The sequence below is a fragment of the Globicephala melas genome, chromosome 15, assembly GCF_963455315.2.
Source record: "Globicephala melas chromosome 15, mGloMel1.2, whole genome shotgun sequence".
Classification (NCBI taxonomy): Eukaryota; Metazoa; Chordata; class Mammalia; order Artiodactyla; family Delphinidae; genus Globicephala; species Globicephala melas.
The window spans coordinates 62,329,557-62,348,851 of NC_083328.1; the positions used below are offsets into that span (position 1 = coordinate 62,329,557).

The 19,295-nt window shown below is 41.1% G+C and overlaps 1 protein-coding gene and 1 pseudogene across 4 annotated transcripts in view; both read right to left on the bottom strand.

Annotated features, from left to right (window-relative positions):
* PIGU (phosphatidylinositol glycan anchor biosynthesis class U) overlaps positions 1–19,295 on the bottom strand; it is a 125,091-nt gene that overhangs the window by 69,755 nt on the left and 36,041 nt on the right. The window lies entirely within an intron of this gene.
* Positions 7,920–9,851, bottom strand: LOC115839310 (heat shock cognate 71 kDa protein-like; annotated as a pseudogene).

Sequence of the window (19,295 nt, forward strand, 5' to 3'; positions counted from 1 at the left end):
AATACAACATTGTAAATCAACTACAATTAAAAAAAAACTAGATGGATGTAAGAAAAAAATATTTTTTTAAAAAAACAAACAAGTAGCTATTCCCTTTCAGATGGTTTAAGACAACAGAGTACCCTAAAATCAAGGCTAGAGAAACCCAGTTTACAACAGAGATTTTAGAGTGGCCCAGAAATCAGTAGAGTTCAATTGATGGTCCAAGGCTGGTATCTATAATGATAATATTTCATCACGTAACAGTGCTCATGGTCACTCTTATTAGTGTGGGGTCAACTTTTACTGAAAACAATAGACATCTTCTCAATAGTGTTCCATAAAAGAAGGAATTATTCACTCCACACAGTCCAGGGAATTTTACCCTCTCCCAACCCAGCTCCCGAGACAAACAGAAGCAGATGTTCCATAGGACTTTTCTGCCCACCAAAGTGGTGTATATACAGTGGTTTGACTTAATGATTTTTAGATTTGATGATGGTGCAAAAGCAATATGCATTCCGTAGAAACCATACTCCTAATTTTGAATTTTCATTTTTTTCCCCAAGCTAGCGGTATGCAGTACATATTCTCTCGTGATGCTGGGCAGCTGCAGCCGCAGCTTGCAGTGTGCCACTCGATCACGAGGTTAAACAACTGATACACTTACAACCATTCTGTACCCATATAACTATTCTGTTTTTCACTCTTAGTACAGATTCAATAAATTACACGAAATATTCAGCACTTTATTATAAAATAGGCTTTGTATTAGATGATTCTGCCCAACTGTAGGCTAATGTAAGTGTTCTGGGCACACTTAAGGTAGGCTAGGCTAAGCTAAGCTCTGATGTTCAGTAGGTGAGGTGTATTCAATGTAGTTCTAACTTAGGATATTTTCAACCTACAAGGGGTTTACTGGGACAGAACCCCATCATAAGTCAAGGAAGATCTGTACTTGAAACATCTAAGAGCCACCCTGGAAGAGGGAGGGTTACAAATGTGACTACTTCATAGAAAAGTAAGTGGAGAGAAAAGAACTTTGAGTCCTCCATCCCTCAAACCAAGGAAACTCACCAGCTAGAAACAATTCCTGGTTGAAAGAAAGTGGAAGGAAGGCAGAGAAAGGAGGAAGCTGGAAGTAAAAGACCAAGGACAGAACTCTATGGGATGGGCTATTTCATCACGTTGGTTAGTGTCAACATGATGTTCTGTATCCAGGGTACTTGTAACTATGACTGAGCAGGGACAGATCATGCCCAGTCAAGCTGTGCTAACAGCAGAGGTCCCCACACACCTCGAACCAGAACTAGGTCAACTCTGAGACAGGGAGATGGCAGTGGTGGGAAAGGTGCTATTCTGGAGCCCAACAGCTAGGGTGGACTCAGAATTCCTTGGCTGGGCCACAAAGTTGAACGATATTTTGGGGGAAACCAGCAAAGAGAGAGGAAAAGCTGGAAAGAACTTTTAAATTCAACACTGTTTTCTACAGAGATTGGTGGTGGTGGGAGTGAGAAGAGGCCCATGTGTCTGTTAACAGAGGAAGGATGATGTTCCAGTTCCATCCATTCTTACAAATGTGGTAGAAACAAACACAGGACTTTCACCTCTCTCTCCCCCAGGAGACACCAGGGAGTGAAATAAACACATCCACTTCCTGCCCTAATTGCCTGAGATCAGTAATTACTTGTCTGGAGCAGCTAACCATTTACAAGGTCCAAGAGAGAAGAAACAGCTCCTAGCTAAAAAATTGACTTGTGAGTTTTAGAATACTTGCTCCCAAGATCAGGAAGAAGCAGGCTTCCTTCCTTGGATGAAATCATTAGGAAGGAAAAATCTGTTCCTTCTGCTAGTCTACCAGTAAGTGGCATCAGCATCTCCCCAGACACCTCAGCTATTCAACGCCCCTCCCACTCTCACACGCCTTCCACTAGTCACCATGCCCTGTTGACCCACCTCTGAAACATCCATCACTGCAGTTCTCACTCTCACCGTTTCTCACCAGGAGTTTTCAGCAGCCCCTTCCTTCTCCTCCTCAATGGTCTCCCCGCCTCCCTCCCATCCAGTCCATCCTCCACAGATGTGCTGGAAGGATCCTTCTAAAACACAGTTTAAACTACTTACTCTGACCTTGTGCAAAAGCAGCCAGACAACATGTAAACAAACGTGCAAGCTGTATGTGAATAAAACTTTACTAAAAAAAAAAAAGACAGTTTAGATTGATTCAAGCCCCTCTTTAAAGACTTCTGAGGGTTCTATTTCATCTATCAGATTATGTCCAAACTCCAGCAGCAAACAAGACCCTTCACTATCTTGGTCTTATTTCTCCAGCTTCATCTCTCACCATCTCCTACACATCCTCTGTCCTCCAGCTACACTGGATCATTCCCCAATTTCTGAAAACATCATGCGTTTTCATTCCTCTGTGTCTGTTATCAGGCTATTCTTAGCTGTCCTTTCCTGCCCTCCTTCTAGTAGAGACCCATCCTTCAGTGACCAGTGAAATGTTATTTCCTCTAAGAGGCCTAAGCAGAGAAGCTAATAATAGATTATAGTTAACATTTATTGATCACTTACTAGGTGCCAGGTGCCTATCTTCTGTATGTGAAAGCTCTATAGGTGAAGAAACCAAGGCACAGAAACAGAAGGGCTAAGTAACGTATCACATTAAGTAATGGGATTACTGAGCTGATTGTAGTGCCCATTTTCTTAATTCATTCAATGCTCTCATTCAATACTGACACTGTCTTCTAATAATTTGCTAATGTTCCTCTCTCTCCCCATTTGTCTGTGAGTTTCTCAAAGGCAATAAACCTCTCAACTTAGAATCTCTAGCACCTACCACAGTGCCTGGCACACATGATGAATGAATGAATGAATATCATTCAGTGATACACGTGAAATCCTTTTTAAAAATCCAAGTAGGAAACCAATGTTCTTTTTTTAAAAATTGAGATATAACTGACACATAACATTATATAAGTTTCAGGTGTACACATAATGATTTGCTATGTGTACATCTTGTGAAACGATCACCATCATAACTCTGGTTGAAACCAATGTTCTTGAGGAAGGAAAACTTATGAAGTATAAAACACAGAGTACTTTGTGACAACCTAGACAGGTGGGATAGGGAGGGCAGAAGGGAGGCTCAAGAGGGAGGGGATATGGGGATATATGTATACATATAGCTGATTCACTTTGTTGTACAGCAGAAACTAACACAACATTTTAAAGCAATTACACTCCAATAAAGATATTTTTTAAAATAATTGAAACAAAAAACACAGAGTAATGAAACATGGGAAAAGCACAAGATAAATCTGACTCTTGAATAAAACAGAGCCTGCAGCATAGCAGCTGAGGACTTGTGGTAGGGAGCCAGCACAGAGAATGTGGAGTAAACTATCGGATGGCTGAGGCCTCTGGTCTGGGGGCAGAAAAGTGGTGCTGCAACAGTCAGGAGCCTGGTGTGTGGGATGCTGGGGCAGGTGTGGATGGGGCACATGTACAGTCTGAGCAAAAGTGAGGGGGAGGATGGAGGCACACAAGAGACTCAGACAGGGCTGACACGTTTTTTTAAAAAAACTAGAAGAGGCAAGAAGAATGGGTTAGGAAGGCAGAAGGAGGCTATGTGCTTGGGGCAGGGTCAGGGAAGAAAAAAGTAAAAGGTGTCTTCAGATATTTTAGATGAACCATGCAACACGCCAACATTTCTGGAGTGTCTGCCCTATGCCAAGCCGTGCTGGGTGCGGGAGACTGGTGACTCAGACAGTCTCTGTCCTCAGGGAGCTCCCAGTAAACAATGACAAAATATGGGAGGAAAGTACAAAGGAAGTATTTGGAGCGCATCAGGGGAAGCTGACAACTGAGTTTTGAACAATGAGTAGATGAGGCCGGCAGTCCAAGGGAAGAGCATGTGCACAGGCAGGAAGGCGACGGAAAGAATGGTGTGCTAGGGGTGGAGGGGCAGAGACTATAATTAGCTCAACATGGCAAAAACAGAGTTGGAAGGAGTGACTGGAAGAGGGTGAAAAAGGGGCTTTTGTGGATGTTGGTAACATCCCTGTTTCTTAATGTGAGTGTTGGTTACTCATCATTTTGTGAAAATTCATTGAATTGTACACTAATGATTTGTGCACTTTTCTGTTTGTGTTATACTTCAACAAAAAAGTTATAATCTAAAAAGTCTCAGCAAGCAGGTAGGTAGGGGTCACATCGGGGAAGGCTTAGCTTGCACAGTCAATCAAACACATGTCTACAAGCCTAGACATGACATCTCAAATAATGTCTGAAGTGGCAGCCTCATTTGGGCAAGAGCTAGGGCATCCTGCTCATCTAACCAGGAGGAACTATACCAAGAAGACTGTGAATTTTACCAAAAAAAGATATAATCTACCATTTATCTGCTAGAATGGCCCAGATACCCAGTCACTAGATTTCCTGTACAAGCTCTAGTCTTTGGCCTTATCATAAGAATACTAAAGTAAATCAGTCAAATGTATATGTGCACTGGCTACAGTATCAGGGAATTTCATTATCTATCCAATCTAGCTTTGAATATGTCTTCCAACTCTTTTTTAGTGTCAGCATGGCGGCCACAAGCCTGGGCAAGACCTGTAACACTCTGCCTCCAGGGACTGCACCTTGAAGTGACTTGGGCCTGGGTGGGTGGCAGAGCTACAGGACAGAGGAGGAATGTAGATGAGGTGGAGCTATGGAAACTGGTTCAAGATAAGGAATTCAAGTAGAATGAGCAGAGACTGGGTCACAGACAGTGACCTGTACCAGAACTGGCAGTAGGACAGATAGGAATGTGGTCAAAAGGGCTGAGGTCTCCCAGGACACTCAGAAGAGGAAGTTGCACTAGGGCCTGAGAGCAAGCAAGACTACTGGGCAGGAGGAGGGGCTAGGGCCTGGCCCAGTGTTCTATACTCCTTGCCAAGTGTTCTTTCAACAGCACAGTCTTTCTCAGAGTAGTCCATCCACATCAGTGATGATGATGATGACAATTCTCTGAGCACATACTCTGTTCCAGCCACGACTATAAGCATTTTACATGTATTAAGTCATTTAGTCCTTCCAGTAACTCCACGGAGCGGATAAAATTACTATCCCCATTTCACAGATAAGTAAACTGAAGGACAGAGACTTTATTTGCTCAGGGTCACAAAACCAGTGAATGGTGATAGAATTTGAAACCAGACAGTCTCATTCCAGAGCCCCCAATCTGTAACTGCAGCACTATGCTACCTTCTTGATTCTCAATCTATGGCTGTACCATAAAAATCACAATAAGCAGAGCAACTATTTGTTGAGCGGGTTTTGCTAAGGAATCATGCTAAGCATTCTGTGTTTCTTATTTATTCCTCTACTAATCCGTGAGGCAGATCTTATCTCTGGAATCAAACTGAAGCTCTAGAGGCTGTGTGATTTGCCTGAGGCTACAGCACAGGTAACTAGAACCAGCAGGTTTTGGGTTGATCTGACAAAACCCCAGGCTGCTTCGTCCTAGGGTCCTTGGGCCTTTGGGTCCTCTAAGACCCTCTTCATGGGTAAGGCCTCATTTATCGCAGAGGAACCTCATATAGAAGTGATGGGCTCATCAGAGCTCAGGTTCATCACTCTGCCATGTTCTTCCAGGGCTGGGCTCCAGGAAGAGAACCTCTCATTTTAACCTTCTCCCAGTTTTCTCCAGAAAACTCAGGAAGGGGCTTCCCTGGTGGCGCAGTGCTTAAGAATCTACCTGCCAATGCAGGGGACACGGGTTTGAGCCCCCTGGTCCAGAAAAATCCCACATGTCGCGGAGCAACTAAGCCCATGAGCCACAACTAAAGAGCCTGCGCTCTAGGGCCCACGTGTCACAACTACTGAGCCCATGTGCCAAAACTACTGAAGCCCGCGCACCGCACTTAAGAGTAGTCCCTGCTCATTGTAACTAGAGAAAGCCCGCACGCAGCAACGAAGACCCAATGCAGCCAAAAATAAATAAATTAAATAGATAAATTTAAAAAAAAAACAAAAAAACCAGAAAGCTCAGGAAGACCCTGTCAATTCTGAGGGATCTTTCATTTATTTTATTTTATACAGCACATTCTTATTAGTTATCTATTTTATACATATTAGTGTATATATGTCAATCCCAATCTCCCAATTCATCCCACCACCACTCCCCACCACCTGCTTTCCACCCTTGGTGTCCATACATTTGTTCTCTACATCTGTGTCTCTATTTCTGCCTTGCAAACCGGTTCATCTGTACCATTTTTCTAGGTTCCACATATATGTGTTAATATATGATATTTGTTTTTCTCTTTCTGACTTACTTCACTCTGAATGACAGTCTGTAAGTCCATCTACATCTCTACAAATGACCCAATTTTATTCCTTTTTATGGCAATATTCCACTGTATATATGTACCACACCTTCTTTATCCATTCATCTGTCGATGGGCATTTAAGTTGCTTCCATGACTTGCCTATTGTAAATAGTGCTGCAATGAACATTGGGGTGCATGTGTCTTGTTGAATTATATTTTTCTCTGGGTATATGCCCAGTAGTAGGATTGCTGGGTCATATGGTAATTCTGTTTTTAGTTTTTTAAGGAACCTCCATACTGTTCTCCACAGTGGCTGTATCAATTTACATTCCCACCAAGAGTGCAAGGGGGTTCCCTTTTCTGCACACCCTCTCCAGCATTTGTTGTTTGTAGATTTTCTGAAGATGCCCATTCTAACTGGTGTGAGGTGATACCTCATTGTAGCTTTGATTTGCATTTCTCTAATAATTAGTGATGTTGAGAAGCTTTTCATGTGCCTCTTGGCCATCTGTATGTCTTCCTTGGAGAAATGTCTATTTAGTTCTTCTGCCCATTTTCTGATTGGGTTGCTTGTTTTTTATATTGAGCTGCATGAGCTGTTTATATATTTTGGAGATTGATCCTTTGTCCATTGCTTCGTTTACAAATATTTTCTCCCATTCTGAGGGCTGTCTTTTCATCTTGTTTAGTTTCCTTTGCTATGCAAAAGCTTTTAAGCTTCATTAGGTCCCATTTGTTTATTTTTGTTTTTATTTCCATTACTCTAGGAGGTGGATCAAAAAAGATCTTGCTGTGATTTATGTCAAGTCAAAGAGTGTTCTTCCTATGTTTTCCTCTAAGAGTTTTATAAGTGTCCGGTCTTACATTTAGGTCTTTAATCCATTTGGAGTTTATTTTTGTGTATGGTGTTCTAATCTTATTCTTTTACATATAGCTGTCCAGTTTTCCCAGCACCACTTATTGAAAAGACTGTCTTTTCTCCATTGTATATCCTTGCCTCCTTTGTCATAGATTGGTTGACCATAGGTGCGTGGGTTTATCTCTGGGCTTCCTATCCTGTTCCATTTGACCTATATTTCTGTTTTTGTGCCAGTACCATATTGTCTTGATTACTGTAGCTTTGTAGTAGAGTCTGAAGTCAGGGAGTCTGATTCCTCCAGCTCTGTTTTTTTCCCTCAGGATTGCTTTGGCTATTCAGGGTCTTCTGTGTCTCCATACAAATTTCAAGATTTTTTGTTCTAGTTCTGTAAAAACTGCCACTGGTAATTTGATAGGGATTGCATTGACTCTGTAGATTGCTTTGAGTAGTACAGTCATTTTCACAATATTGATTGTTCCAATCCAAGAACATGGTATATCTCTACATCTGTTTGTGTCATCTTTTTTTTTTTATGGTGCCAATTTTAAATACCATTTTATTTGACATTGCATTTTCCACTTACAATACAGTGCTTGTAAAGTGCAATGTTATTTCCTTTCCCTGTGCACATATTCCATGTTCAAGTATCAAGAATGCCGAGTTTATTACAGCAGCTCAACTTTAAAACTGCCATGGAATTTGCTACAAATTTGGGTCCTTCAATGTTTTGTGGAACAATGCTGAATCTATGCTAGGTTGGCTTAATCAACCTCTTCAATGGTGGGCCCAGAGGAGGCACCAGCAGATGAAGGAGCTCCACCACCAGGGAAGCCCCCGGGCATTCCTCCTGGCATTCCTCCTGAGCTCTGGTACAGCTTGGTAATGATGGGGTTGCAGACTTTTTCTAGCTCCTTCTGCTGATGTTCAAATTCTTTTTTCTCTGCAGTCTGGTTCTTATCAAGCCAGTTGATTATTTCATTACACTTATCAAGAATCTTCTGTTTGTCCTCATCATTAATCTTGCCTTGAAGTTTCTCATTGTCAACAGTAGCTTTCATGTTGAAAGCACAGGATTCAAGAGAATCCTTCGAAGACAACTCATCCCGCTGCTTCTCATCTTCAGCTTTGTACTTCTCTGCTTCCTGAACCATGCATTCAATGTCTTCCTTGCTCAAACAGCCCTTGTCATTAGTGATGGTAATCTTGTTCTCTTTTCCTGTGCTCTTACGCACAGCAGACATTGAGGATGCCATTGGCATCAATATCAAAAGTGACTTCAATCTGAGGAACACCACAGGGGGCAGGAGGTACGCCTGTGAGTTCAAACGTGCCAAGCAGGTTGTTATCCTTGGTCATGGCATGCTCACCTTCATAAACCTGAATGAATACCGGGCTGGTTGTCCAAGTAGGTTGTGAAGGTCTGCGTCTGCTTGGTGGGAATGGTGGTGTTGCTCTTGAGGACAGTCATGACTCCACCAGCAGTTTCAATTCCAAGGGAAAGAGGAGTGACATCCAACAGCAGCAAGTCTTGAACATTTTCAGATTTGTCTCCAGATAAAATGGCTGCCTGGACAGCTGCACCATAAGCAACAGCCTCATCAGGGTTGATGCTCTTATTCAGTTCTTTCCCACTGAAGAAGTCCTGTAGAAGTTTCTGGTTCTTGGGGATGCGGGTTGAACTACCCACCAGGACAATATCATGGATCTGAGAATTGTCTAGCTTGGCATCCTGAAGGGCTTTCTCCACAGGGTCCAGTGTGCCACGGAACAGGTCAGCATTCAGTTCTTCAAATCAGGCACAGGTAATTGAGGTATAGAAGTTGATTCCTTCATAAAGGGAATCAATCTCAATAGTGGCCTGGGTGCTGGAAGAGAAAGTGCACTTAGCATGCTCACAAGCAATACGAAGGCAACAGACAGCCTTCTTGTTCTCACTGATGCCCTTCTTGTGCTTGCACTTGAACTCTGCAATAAAATGGTTGACCATCCAGTTGTCAAAGTCTTCTCCACCTAAGTGGGTATCTCCAGCTGTAGACTTCACCTCAAAGATTCCATCCTCAGTAGTGAGGACTGACACATCAAAAGTGCCACCACCTAAATCAAAGATCAGCACATTTCTTTCTGCTCCAATCTTTTTGTCTAAGTCATAGGCAACAGCAGCAGCAGTTGGCTCGTTGATGATTCTAAGTACATTGAGCCCAGCAATAGTTCCAGCATCTTTGGTAGCCTGACGCTGAGAATCATTAAAGTAAGCAGGTACTGTGACAACAGCATTAGTAACAGTCTTCCCAAGGTAGGGCTTCTGCTATTTCCTTCATCTTTGTCAAAACCATGGATGACACCTCCTCTGGATAGAAACTTTTTGTCTCTCCCTTGTATTCTACTTGAACCTTAGGCCTGCCTGCATCATTCACCACTATAAAGGGCCAATGCTTCATATCAGGCTGGACAACAGATCATCAAATCTTCGTCCAATGAGGCGTTTGGCATCAAAACCCATGTTGGTGGGATTCTTGCAACTTGGTTCTTTGCAGCATCACCAATCAATCATTTGGTATCAGTAAAGGCGACATAGCTTGGGGTAGTTCGGTTCCCCTGATCACTGGCAATTATTTCCACCTTTCCGTGCTGGAAGGTACCCACATAAGAAAAGGTGGTGCAAGATCAATGCCAACTGCAGGTCCCTTAGACATGGCTGCTGAGCGCAGGCCCGGGTCCCCTGGAGGAGAAAACAGCAATCTGGAAAGCTGCTGCCGTGTTCAATGAGACCTGATTGTGTCTTCTTTGATTTCTTTCATCAGTGTCTTATAGTTTTCTGAGTACAGGTTTTTTACCTCCTTAGGTAGGTTTATTCCTAGGTATTTTATTCTTTTTGTTGCAACGGTGAATGGGATTGTTACCTTAATTTCTCTTTTTGATCTTTCGTTGTTAGTGTATAGGAATGCAAGAGATTTCTGTGCATTAATTTTGTATCCTGCGGCTTTACCAAATTCATTGATTAGCTCTAGTAGTTTTCTAGTGGCATCTTTAGGATTGTCTACGTATAGTATCATTTCATCTGAAACAGTGACAGTTTTAATTCTTCTTTTCCAATTTGTATTCCTCTTATTTCTTCTTCTTCTCTGACTGCCGTGGCTAGGACTTCCAAAACTATGTTGAATAAGAGTGGCTAGAGTGGACATCCTTGTCTTGTTCCTGATCTTAGAGGAAATGCTTTCAGTTTTTCATCATTGAGAATGATGTTTGCAGTGGGTTTGTCATATAAGGCCTTTATTATGCTGAGGTAGGTTCCCTCTATGCCCTTTCTGCAGAGTTTTTATCATAAATGGATGCTGAATTTTGTCAAAAGCTTTTTCTGCATCTATTTAGATGATCATATGGTTTTTATTCTTCAATTTGTTAATATGGTATATCACATTGATTGACTTGCATATATTGAAGAATCCTTGAATCTCTGGGATGAATCCCACTTGATCATGGTATATGATCCTTTTAATGTGCTGTTGGATTCTGTTTGCTAGTATTCTGTTGAAGATTTTGCATCTATATTCATCAGTGATATTGGTCTGAAATTTTCTTTTTTTGTAGTATCTTTGTCTGGTTTTGGTATCAGGGTGATGGTGGCCTCATAATATGAGTTTGGGAGTGTTCCTTCCTCTGCAATTTTTGGGAAGAGTTTAGAAGGATGGGTGTTAGCTCTTCTCTAAATGTTTGATAGAATTCACCTGTGAAGCCATCTGGTCCTGGACTTTTGTTTGTTGGAAGATTTTTAACCATAGTTTCAATTTCATTACTTGTGAGTGTTCTGTTCATATTTTCTATTTCTTCCCGATTCAGTCTTGGAAGGTGATAAGAATTTGTCCATTTCTTCCAGGTTGTCCATTTTATTGGCATAGAGTTGCTTGTAGCCGTCTCTTAGGATGCCTTTGTATTTCTGCTGTGTCTGTTGTAACTTCTCCTTTTTCATTTCTAATTTTATTGATTTGAGTCCTCTCCCTCTTTTTCTTGATGAGTCTGGCTAATGGTTTATCAATTTTGTTTCTCTTCTCAAAGAACCAGCTTTTAGTTTTATTGATCTTTGCTATTGTTTTGTTTCTATATCATTTATTTCTGCTCTGATCTTTATGATTTATTTCCTTCTGCTAACTTTGGGTTTTGTTTGTTCTTCTTTCTCTAGTTCCCTTAGGTGTAAGGTTAGATTGTTTAGTTGAGATTTTTCTTGTTTCCTGAGGTAGGATTGTATTGCTATAAACTTCCCTCTTAGAACTGCTTTTGCTGCCTCCCATAGGTTTTGGATTGTTGTGTTTTCATTGTCATTTGTCTCTAGGTATTTTTTTATTTCCGCTTTGATTTCTTCAGTGATCTCTTGGTTATTTAGTACTGTGTTGTTTAGCCTCCATGTGTTTGTGTTTTTTATGGTTTTTTCCCTGTAATTTATTTCTAATAAACCATAGCGTTGTGGTTGGAAAATATGCTTGATATGATTTCAATTTTCTTAAATTTACTGAGGCTTGATTTGTGACCCAAGATGTGATGTATCCTGGAGAATGTTCCGTGTGCACTTGAGAAGAAAGTGTAATCTGCTGTTTTTGGATGGAATGTCCTATAAATATCAGTTAAATCTATCTGGTCTATTGTGTCATTTAAAGCTTGTGTTTCCTTATTAATTTTCTGTCTGAACGATCTGTCCATTGGTGTAAGTGAAGTGCTAAAGCCCCCCACTATTACGATAATTACAACAGTAACTATTGTGTTACTGTTGATTTCCTCTTTTATAGCTGTTAGCATTTGCCTTATGTATTGAGGTGCTCCTGTGTTGGGTGCATATATATTTATAATTGTTATATCTTCTTCTTGTATATTTTTTATAAATTTATTATTTATTTTTGGCTGTGTTGGGTCTTCATTACTGCATGCAGGCTTTCTCTAGCTGCAGTGAGCAGGGGTTACTCTTCCTTGCAGTGCACGGGCTTCTCACTGCAGTGGCTTCTCTTGTTGTGGAGCATGGGCTCTAGGTGCACGAGTCAGTAGTTGTGGCTCGCAGGCAATAGAGTGCAGGCTTAGTAGTTGTGGCTCACGGGCTTCACTGCTCTGTGGCACATGGGATCTTCCTGGACCAGGGTCTGAACCCGTGTCCCCTGCACTGGCAGGCACATTCCTAACCACTGCACCACCCGGTAAGCCCTTGTTCTTGGACTGATCCCTTGATCATTATGTAGTATCCTTCCTTGTCTCTTGTAACATTCTTTATTTTAAAGTCTATTCTATCTGATAAGAGTTTTGCCACTCCAGCTTTCTTTTGATTTCCACTTGCATGGAATATCTTTTTCCATCCCCTCACTTTCAGTCTGTATGTGTCCCTAGGTCTGAAGTGGGTCTCTTGTAGACAGCATATATATGGGTCTTGTTTTTGTATCCATTCAGCCAGCCTGTGTCTTCTGGTTGGAACATTTAATCCATTCACATTTAAGGTAATTATTGACATGTATGTTCCTGTTACCATTTTCTAAATTGTTTTGGGTTTGTTTCCGTAGGCCCTTTTTTTTTTTTTTTTTGCGGTGCATGGGCCTCTCCTGTTGTGGCCTCTCCTGTTGTGGAGCACAGGCTCCAGACGCGCAGGCTCAGCGGCCATGGCTCACGGGCCCAGCCGCTCCGTGGCATGTGGGATCTTCCCGGACCGGGGCGCGAACCCGTGTCCCCTGCATCGGCAGGCGGACTCTCAACCACTGCGCCACCAGGGAAGCCCTCTGTAGGCCCTTTTTCTTCTCTTGTGTTTCCCACTTACAGAAGTTCCTTTAGCATTTGTTGTAGAGTTGGTTTGGTGGTGAATTTTCTTAGCTTTTGCTTGTCTGTAAAGCTTTTGATTTCTCCATCAAATCTGAATGAAATCCTTGCTGGGTAGAGTATTCTTGTTTGTAGGTTCTTCCCTTTCATCACTTTAAATATATTGTGCCACTCCCTTCTGGCTTGTAGAATTTCTGCTGAGAAATCAGCTGTTAACCTTATGGGAGTTCCATTGTATGTTACTTGTCGTTTTTCCCTTGTTGCTTTTAATAATGTTTCTTTGTCTTTAATTTTTCTCAACTTGATTACTACGTGTCTCAGCGTATTTCTCCTTGGGTTTATCCTGCCTGGGACTCTCTGTACTTCCTGGACTTGGGTGGGTATTTCCTTTCCCATGTTAGGGAAGTTTTCGACTATAGTCTCTTCAAATATTCTCTCGGGTCCTTTCTCTCTCTGTTCTCCTTCTGGAACCCCTATAATGCGAATGTTGTTGCGTTTAATGTTGTCCCAGAGGTCTCTTAGGCTGTCTTCATTTCTTTTCAGTCTTTTTTCTTTATTCTGTTCCATAGCAGTGATTTCCACCATTTTGTCTTACAGGTCGCTTATCTGTTCTTCTGCCTCAGTTATTCTGCTATTGATTCCTTCTAGTGTATTTTTCATTTCAGTTATTGTATTGTTCATCTCTGTTCTTTAATTCTTCTAGGTCTTTTTTAAAGATTTCTTGCATCTTCTGATCTTTACCTCCATTCTTTTCCCAAGGTTCTGGATCATCTCCACTATCATTATTCTGAACTCTTTTTCTGGAAGGTTGCCTATCTCCACTTCATCTAGTTGTTTTTCTGGGGTTTTATCTTCTTCCTTCATCTGGTACATAGTCCTTGGCCTTTTCACTTTGTCTATCTTTCTGTGAATGTGGTTTTCATTCCACAGGCTGCAGGATTGTAATTCTTCTTGCTTCTGCTGTCTGCCCTCTGGTGGATGAGGCTATCTAAGAGGCTTGTGCAAGCTTCCCGATGGGAGGGACTGGTGGTGGGTAGAGCTGGGTGTTGCTCTGGTGGGCAGAGTTCAGTAAAACTTTAATCTGCCTGTCTGCTGATGGGTGGGGCTGAGTTCCCTCCATGCTTGTTGTTTGGCCTGAGGCGACCCAGCACTGGTGCCTACAGGGTCTTTGGTGGAACTAATGGTGGACTCTGGGAGGGCTTACGCCAAGGATTACTTCCCTGAGCTTCTGCTGCCAGTGTCCCTGTCCCCATGGTGAGTCACAGCCGACCCTGCCTCTGCAGGAGACCCTCCAACACTAGCAGGTAGGTCTGGTTCAGTTTCCAGCGGGGTCACTGCTCCTTCCCCCTGGGTCCTGATGTGCACACTCTTTTGTGTGCCCTCCAAGAGTGGAGTCTCTATTTCCCCCAGTCCTGTCAAAGTCCTGCAATCAAATCCTGCTAGCCTTCAAAGTCTGATTCTCTGGGAATTCCTCCTCCCATTGCCAGACCCCCAGGTTGGGAAGCCTGACATGGGGCTCAGAACCTTCACTCCAGTGTGTGGACTTCTGTGCTATAATTGTTCTCCAGTTTGTGAGTCACCCACCCAGTGGTAATGGGATTTGATTTTATTGTGATTGCACCCCTCCTACCATCTCATTGTGGCTTCTCCTGTGTCATTGGACATGTGGTATCTTTTTTGGTGAGTTCCAGTGTTTTTTCCTGTCAATAATTGTTCAGCAGTTAGTTGTGATTCTGGTGTTCTCCCAAGAGGAAGTCCTGAGGGATCTTTTAATATTATCAAGAGTAACAATCAGCACCACCATTTACTGAGCATCTAGTTCATGCTCCCACACTATGCTAAGTGTTTCACATGCACCATCTCATTCATTTTTTTTCCTCCTCATCTCATTCATTCTTTACATTTACTCTATGCAGTAGGGACTGTTTCAGTCCCCATGTTATAGACAAGGAAACTGAGGTCCTAAACAGTTAAGTGACTTGCTTAAAGTGATAATGCCAGGAAGTGCTAGAACTAGAATTAGCTATCAGATCTGTGTCGACTGAAAAAAAAATGCACAACCTAAAGGTTGAGAGTTATGTTTTATGTGGCGGACAAAACTGAGGACTTAAGCCTGGGACACAGCATCTCAGATAGCTCTGAGAGACTGCTTCCAAAGACGTAAGAGAGGAGCCAAGATATATAGTAGTTTTTGCAACAAAGACCATGTAGTCGGAACATCAAAAGATTACTGTTAATTAGAGAAAACCAGGTATCTCAAGTTAAGGAATTTAGCGCTTTTCTATGTATGGGAAGATGCAAGCGTCTGGGCTCTCTGAAATCATTCCTTTGATATGCACCTCAGCTATCTGGGCCTGTGCTTTCTCATCCTGAGTCTCCTCAGGGTGCACCTTCGGGGGTGGCTGCAGTGGCTGACCTCTAGATGGGGAGCATCCTGTTTCTATCCTGAGTTCCCTCGGGGCTCATCATCGGGGCAGCTGTAATGTGATGGCTTGAGGGCTGTGACACACTTGTTTACTGATTTTGCAGGTAACATTTTTTCATTGACATCTGTCTGACATCACAGCAGCCTGAGCTCTTACTCTGAACCACCTCTGATAGTACTGATTCTTCTTTTTCCTTGGGAAGCAAGCCCTGTCACTCAGGTCTCTTTTGGTGGAATAAGGAGAATCGGAAGGGTCCTTGGGCGGCAAACCTCAAGAATTTCTAGTATGGAGCATCTCATTGTTGACAAACACCAACAGTGAATAAGCAGGAGTACCTATTAACACCTGTTTGTTTTCCTTTTGAAAGCCTAATGAAGATGACTTCAGAGGGATGGAGTATTTTAAGTAGCTCCTTCACCAAAGCCCCAACCTTTGAAGTAAAACCCAAGCTGCTCCACTAAACAAATCAATCTTGCCCACAGATTTGAGTTTCCTGGCCAACACCCCAACAAGGACATCACAATACAATGGCCTGGGCTTTCTCCTGGCCTGTGGCTCTCAGCGTGTCCCAGGCAACCCTGGGCTGCCACAAAGAAAGTCAAAGGAGGGCAAGTAGAAGGAGTCAAGGGGACAAAGCAAATGAGGCCACTCCCTTCTGTGGGGGCACCTGCTCCACGGAAGTCTGGGGAGAGAGGTACATAGTTTACTTCCACTGTCCCTATCTTCTTATCAATCAATTTATTTTAAATTATGTGCTCACTGAAGAAACTTTGGGAAAAAACAGATATGAGGAGGAAATAAAAATTACTAACTTACTCTGCAGAAACAAGTATTACTCTTTTGGAATCTATTTCTATTTGTGTTGTAGTTTTAACATAGTTGAGATTATACTTTATTAAAATATACAATTTTGTATTCAGCTTTTAAAAAATAAATGTATCCTCACATAATTTACAATTATTTTCAAATATCGTGTGCATGGGTAAACTGTATTTTCTTTAATTACATGGGCAAACCATGTTTTACTTAGCCATTCCTCTCTCTACTTTGAAGTATTTTCCCATTTTTCTAATCATTATAAATAATCCTGCAATTAATGACTTAGCATCATAAAGCTTGGTCTGTAATTCTGCACTACTTTAGGATAGGTTATCAAAATTAAAATTCATAAATCCAAAGAACAAACACTTGAACTACTGCCAAACTGCTTCCCAAGAGGGCTGTACTAATTTATAAGTCAACTTGCCATGTGGGAAAATGCCAGTTTGATAGCACTTTGCCAGAACTGAGAATTATCTTCTAAAATCTTGCCAATTTGAAAGGGAATAAAAAACCACTTCTTTGTTATTTCAATTTGCTTTTCTTTATTAGTTATCTAAGGAGTTGAATATTTTTTCATAGTTTTTAGTCATTTAGATCCCTTCTTTTGTGAAATCTCCCAACTGTTTTCTTCTTTAAAGAGTGAATTATTCCTTCACAAATTTTATTAAATATCTAATTATGTGGTACAAATGTGAAATATAGAAATATGACCTGCAGATTTTATAACTGAACTTTGTATATACTGCTAATAGGGATTACTAATATATTCAAAGAGAACAGTTCAGAGACCTAACTAAAATAGAATTCTTCAAATATTTTAACAGATTAGAAATGTTACTTGCGACGGTCTCTACTTACAGCTGCCAACAATGGAAAATAACTTAAGTGTCCAGCAAAAGGGAAGGCCTAAGACCCCATGACAAACATACCTGAGGAATGGAAGTGGAGGTGGGGTGGGGTGGGATGATAAAAGACTTTTACTTCTCATTTCATATGTTTGAATTTCTTTTATTTTTACCACGTACTTGAACTACTCCTAAAATTTTAAAAACTTAAATTTTGATGTAAAGAAATTAACAAATGTGACTAATGTCATTCATGATTCATACGAAACAAGTAATAAAATTAAAACAAAATTGTGCATACAATATTACAAAAATGTTCATAAAATTCATTTGACAGAAATCTAGAGTGACATAATAAAAAAATTTTTTTTCTGTGGAACCAAAACAATGTGGCTGCAAAGGAGTGACATATAACTTTTTTACATTTTTTCCCCCAAACAAAATCATTCCATTGACTTAAAGGGTCTTTTGAAAGATGTTCTTAAAATGGCATACTTTACATTTTTGTGTGAGACTTCTATTGTACACACCTCAGAGAGCATGTCTTTAGTCTTTCTACCTCTGTGCTCAGCTATTTTAAAGGTGACATTTCCAAAGGCCAGTGCTCAATCCCTTCTGCCAGGCTGCCTCATACAGTCCTTACTTTAATGGACACCAGGCACCTTCATAAATGAGTCTACCTGAGCTGGACACTCTGGAAACAGGAACTGAGGCAGGGGATGTTCACAGACAGCAAAGAGTCATTTCAAGTAACCTGATAATAAGTTAAACTAAATGACCTACAGAAAGACTAACTACAACCACTCCAAGAGAAGCAATGTCTTATGAAGACCTAAGTCATTCCCGCGTGCCACCCTAGGAAAGGTAAGTAAACTCTAAGTAAAAGGTCCTATGTACAACTTTTGAGTCTTTATTTCCTCAGTGTGCAAATTATTCAGCAATAATGTAGGGAAATAAGAGCTCTCATACACTTCTTATCCGAGTACACATTGGTAAAACTCTTGAAGGCAATTTAGTGATAAATTTCAGAAATCCTAAAGAAGGTATACACGCAGTGACACAATAATTCTATTTCTAGGACTTTAGAGTAAGAAAATAATTGAACATGTGTGTGACAATTACTGTTAGAAATTACATTAGAAAATTAACTGTATGGGAATTCCCTGGCAGTCCAGTGGTTAAGACTCAGCACTTTCACTGCTGTGGCCCGGGTTCGATCCCTGGTTGGGGAGCTAAGATCCCAGAAGCCACATGATGAGGCCAAAAAAATTTTTAAATTAAAAAAAAGAAAGAAAATTATAGTATTATTTAAACAGCTGAAAACTGGGAAATTAACTAGATATTTAATAGAAGTTGGTTAAAGAATTTCTATTTATTCATCAAGACAACGGAACAGTAAGCAGCCATGAAAAATGACAGACTAAATGTTTACTGACATGTGGCAGACTGTATTTTTGTCCCCAATTCTTAACCCCTCCCTATGTCCAGGCTCTTTGCCATATAACTTTGCAGTGCCCCCCCATTGTGGACAGGATGGAAATACTCACACCTGAGATCACCCATGTTTTGTTTTGATCAATGTGATGTAAGCACATGTGATACAACCAGAACTTCAAAAGCTCAAGCCTGATTGGGCTTGCTCACAGTTGTGTCTCTGCCATCACTATAAGAAGAATATGCCTAAATTAGTCCCCTGGTCCATGAGGATGACAGACATGTGGTGAAGAGCCCAGCCTAGATGAGCCAACTACAGTCAGCTGCCAATGCATGAATGAGCCCCGATGAAACCAACAAACTGCCTAGCCACATTCAACCTAGATCAGCTGACACCTATCTGACTTACAGACACATGAGCTAAGTGAATGCGTATTGTTGTTTTAAGCCACTGAGTTTTGGAGTGGTTTGTCAAATAACATTTTTGTGATGACAGTTAACCGATACAATATTTAAAAGTGTAAAAGAAAAATGAGGGAAAAATCTGGAAAAATATACCTCCAATGCTAATAGACTTCTAGTGAAAAATGGTAGATTAATCACATGTATATCATCTTTCCCTCCAATAACCTCACTAAAATGACAATAAAGCATTAAAAATAGTCTTAAATAACAAATTAACAGAAGAGACTATAGCAAAATAAATTTTAACATAATAGTGGAAACATTAAAAGCAGGAGGAAGAGGGATAAATGACTGAGCATTATGGAAGAAATTACAGCTCAATGGCCTGCAGAGAGGAATACCAATAAAAATCAGGCCAACT